The sequence below is a fragment of the Pinus tabuliformis genome, chromosome Q (genome assembly GCF_031772625.1).
Source record: "Pinus tabuliformis cultivar Carrire ecotype Pingquan chromosome Q, CPIR1, whole genome shotgun sequence".
NCBI classification, from domain to species: Eukaryota; Viridiplantae; Streptophyta; class Pinopsida; order Pinales; family Pinaceae; genus Pinus; species Pinus tabuliformis.
Window position 1 is genome coordinate 1274670863 of NC_142296.1, and position 4936 is coordinate 1274675798.

The window sequence follows — 4936 nt, forward strand, 5'->3', positions numbered from 1 at the left end:
TGTCTTGGTTAAAATTTTAGCCGTTTTTTACAGTATGATCTATTATAGCCGTTTTCTAGTGGTTGGAAGATCTGTTCTCCCTATAGCCATGATCTGATTCATCAACTTCCTCACAATGAACCATACTCGTTGGTTCGAAACGAGTGGACAAATGCATTAACATGTAATTTCTGAAAATTTTCTCTTAAACTCGATATAGATCACAAAACCCTGAATTCAAATAAAATTATTAATTAAAACATTTTGAATCGGACAATTATATAAAAATAAAAATTAAACGAAAAAAAACACCTATATATAAAAGCAACCTATAACCTAAATTTAAAAGCACCCAATATGGCCAAAAATCTTTACATGGTCCATGTCAAACAAGACTACACGTGTACGGTGAGTGGTAGTGAACTTCCCCATCATGTGACCGTTTATCACACGTAGGACTGAGACTCAACATGTGCACTGCGTGCTAACGAACATCCAGTGTCATTGGATGGCCATTATGTGACCGTTAATCACGCGCAGTGATCGGTACGCCTGTACACATGTGCGTACGCGGTGAGTAGTTGTGAACTTCGCATTATATGCCCGTTAACCCCGCGTAGAAAATGCTAGGGGTCCAGGCTACACGTGTGCACTCTCATCATGTGACCGTCAATCACGCGTGGTAGAGGTGTGGACGCCAACTGTATTCAAGTAAATAATCACTCGTGAACGTTCTACGCCCATTTAAACTATGCGATCTGAAATTTCGCTGGCCCTTCCAGGTAAGAACAGCGTATTTTCTCTGACTTCATGCACGATCGAAAAGCGAGCCTCTCTCTGTATTTGTATTCATTCATTCGGCCCCCATTTTTGTTCAATTCACTGACGCTGAAACAGGCTTCCAGACGGGTAACTTACAATCAATTTGGAAGCATTCGTTACTGCAAGTTTATTAATCAGTTTGATAATGTCTCGTGGTTGCAAAAAATTTCTCTGTAAACACAGCGGAGGCAGCAGTGCGTCGGGCGGCGGCCTGTGCAGTGACTTATGTGTTTTTGATGATAGTAAATCAGAAGATTCATCAGAAGCTGCGAAGCTCCGGAGAATCTACGATACTGTGGATGAAAATGGTGACGGGAAGCTCACGATTGAGGAGATCATTGGCTTCTTAAAGAAGCTCGGAATGCAAATGTCGGATGAAGATCTGGAGTTTATCGTTCGCCCCCTCTCCAGCAGCGAGGATGGAAGTCTGGAATTCGAGCAATTTGTTTCGCTATACGAATCGCTGTGCCAAGACAATGGATTAACTGGTACTGATCACGAGGACGGGGCCGAATCGCCTGATGATCTGATGGAGGCGTTCAGAGTATTTGATAAGAACAGAGATGGGTACATCTCTTCTGAAGAACTGCAACAGATTCTCCACAGTCTGGGATGGGGTGAGGGCAGAGATTTGGGTAACTGTGAAAAAATGATTTGCAAATTTGATTTGGACTCCAATGGTCTGCTGGACTTCTATGAGTTCAAGAATATGATGATGTGTAAAGATTAGTATGTTATAAATGCCATAGCACCGTACAAGTATCACCACAACTAAGCTGGGATATGGGTCTCTGGACAATGGCAGTATAAAGTGTCGATGGTGATTGCATGTCAGTATTGTTGTCTTTCATCACTTCTAAATTTTATTTTTATTGTTTTTAATCGAGTAGTCTAACGAGCTAACGAGCTGGAGGAGTTTGCCCAGAAAGTTATAGAAATTTGGATTATATTTAGAGAAAATTTGGCAAGGTTTTTTGTAAATCAAGTTATAGTTGTTAAACTTCAAAATTAAATCAAGTTATAGTTGTTAAACTTCAAAATTTTAAGTGTTCAAGACGTTTTTGATGGTGCTTAATCTATTTCCACCATCAAAAACACTATTCAAACCCTGTCTCTACAAGATTTTTTGAAATTTTTTTGCCCGAATTCCGGCCATTCTTGACCATCCAGGGCTGGTTAGAGCACTCCATTTTTAATCGATGTACTTTCATTCTTGTGATAAGAAAAACAGATTTTGCTTTAAAAAATCACTATTTTGGATGTGAAAAGTTCTAAAGTCGCTGACTCACTAACCGCTCACTACACTACAGATGTTTTGTGTATCAGTGCAGTGATCCTATGCCCATTTTAGCATGGGAATTTTTTTTAATAAGATTATTGTTGGAATTTTAAAATAAGTTGTTTTTAGTGTGATTTTTTGGATTTTCTGGTGTTGAAATTGGACTGAAAAATTTGAAGTGAAATTTTGATTTTGTGTTATTTAAATTGGTTTTTTATCTGTATATACGCGGATTCAGCACCCTAAAAAATCCCTGGGGCACTTGGATTATGCAGAGTTAAATTTGACGGTTTAGAAATTTTCATTACTCATCGACATCTTATCTTGAAAATGAATCATATTAATTGGTTCAAAATATATAAATGATATTTTCCCCATATAAATATCACAGAAAAATTATAAATCACTTTTATAAAGTCTTTGGTAAAATTGATAATCCTTGGGTAGGATTTGTAAAAACGGTGTATAGTGTGAATTTTATTTTATTTTATTTTATTTTTTATTAAATTTTATAGTTGTAAAATTTTTTAAATTTAAATTAGATTATATTAAATTTATTGTTTTTTTTTTTTCTAAATAAGATTAATCTATTAACAAAGGGAGTAGAATTACATCGTGACCGTAGTCAAAATCGTAAAAGGCAGAATTGTCAAGGTAAACATATATGGAGACTGCCCAATGATAGGGAAATCAGTCTTGAACAGATTGCCAAAACCGACGCAGGGGAGCAAATTATGATCTTCTTGATGTTGCAGAGTTTAAAAAGTTCCAAAAATAAACAAAAATTCAACATAGCAGTTTGAACATAAACTTGCCCAATTGTATGGGCCGCAAGGCAAGATAACAAGACAACAGTGAGCAAACTAATCATCTGGAGGCTCTTCAACTATACGGCACCAACCTGTTGCAAGCAGATCCCTGGCAAGAGCAGCTTCGGATTCGGAAGGACCAGGATCAACCGGCGCCATCTCAACATCATGAGCGCTGCGAGCTTGAGCATCCGGAGCCTGCATAGACGCGCTGCCAATCCCCATCTGGAGGTTCGAAGTCTGAGCATTGTCAGAGCCGAGGCCCGCCGGATGAGAGCTTGGCTCCCCCAACTGGGCTTCCTCATGGAAGACCACCGTAATGTGAGCGGTTATCCTTGGGCGGTTCAGAGAACAGTTGAAGGAGAAAAGCGCGGAGCCAGTCGTGGGAGAAGGCATGGTGGCAGGAGGACGGGGAGCAGGGGAGCCCAAACAGTGGCTGGAATCATGAAAATGCCCTCTCCCACTGCGGGTGCGAGGGTAGTGGCCGACAAAGAAATCGCTGGAGAGGGAGGGCGAATCGGAAGATGGGCTGGAAGGTGCGCGCAGAGGACTACCCCTGGTGCCGCTGCGCAGCACCGCATTCTATGGCGCAGACGAGGCATAGGGGAGACAACAGCAGCGGGAGCAAAGCGAGGCCGAGCAGCAGCGATGACAGGGCCAGAGCAATTCAGACATAAGCCAAAACAAAGGCCAGAGGCCCGAGTGAAATGCCAGAGGTTCAACGGAGGCGGCTCCGCTAAAAGACCAGAGCGAAGCTCCAAATTAGCCTCCCCATTCAAGCAACGAGAGGCAGCAGGGATGACGGAGCCAACACCATACAGACAGAATCCAGAACTGAGGCCAGAGGCCAGATAGAAATGCGAGTGGTTCGACGGAAGCGGCTCCACAGATAGCCCATGGCCTAGCTTCAATTTATCTTCCCCTTTCACGCATCGAGAAGCACCCGCCATTACTGTTGCATTGAAGAGAGCCGAAGTCTGAAGCATGCTGGAGCATGCAGAGGCATGAACCGGAGCGGAGGACAGGATATGAGATCCGGAACCACTTAATACAATGCCATTGAACCCTGCGCTTCTTAAATGCAGAGATCCGTCGATCAGAAGCCAATTATCCGCCATGTCCTGGGTAGGCAGGTGTCGCCCCACCTCGCCCCACCCCTGTCCCGTCATATTTAACGCCCGTCTATACACCCGCATCCGAGAATATCAAATTTATTGTTACAATATGTTAAGAAATTAAATAAATTTCATATTTATATATTTGATTGGATGGTGTATATACATATGTGGATTGAGATAATTTAAATTAAATAAATGTAATATTGATAATTTGTTACTTTAAATTTATAAATTTTGTAGAGTGAGTAAATTTTTAATTTATTATTTTATATTTTAATTTTATAAAGTCTATATATGGAACATTTCTATCATGTTTATACTATTCTAGATTTTTTACGCATTCATAAGTGACCTATAAAAAGATAAAAATATTCTTATAACCAATTTTTTGTTTGCTATAGGCTTTCTCATTTCACTAGATGGCATTCTTCTCATTCAAAAAATGTGAAGGATATTTTGGAATGGCTTGTCCCTGGAATTGCCAATAATCTTGAGGGTTTCTTTTATGGAAACCATTCCCCACTTGGTCACACCAAGCACACACCCTCCATATCATTTCCAATAGCTATTGCTAGTGCAACCTTTCCATACCTAATACAATTATTATTGTATGCCCTAGTTCCACATGTCCTAGGCCTAAAGCAACCTTTTGTAATTGAATTTATTGCATTTTAGTATGCTATATGTGTAGTACTTAAGTAGGGTGGCCATTGTAGCCTACCATTTAGAAAGCTTGTTCGCTGCCAAGCTATGTTATAAGCATATGCTTAGAACAAGGAATTTCATGTGTCCATTTCAACTCTCAAACATTGTTGAGATTAACTATTTAGGAAAGAGATTATACTCAATATGGACCATCATCCTTTTCTTTTCTTGAATTCTTAAGCTAAGTTATCAAATAAGCACCACATCAAATAGGTTTCCTATTT

General features: G+C 40.1%; 1 pseudogene; it reads left to right on the forward strand.

Annotated features, from left to right (window-relative positions):
• The first annotated feature begins 946 nt into the window (after positions 1-946).
• Positions 947-1531, forward strand: LOC149224497 (calmodulin-like protein 3 pseudogene; annotated as a pseudogene).
• The last annotated feature ends 3405 nt before the right edge of the window (positions 1532-4936 follow it).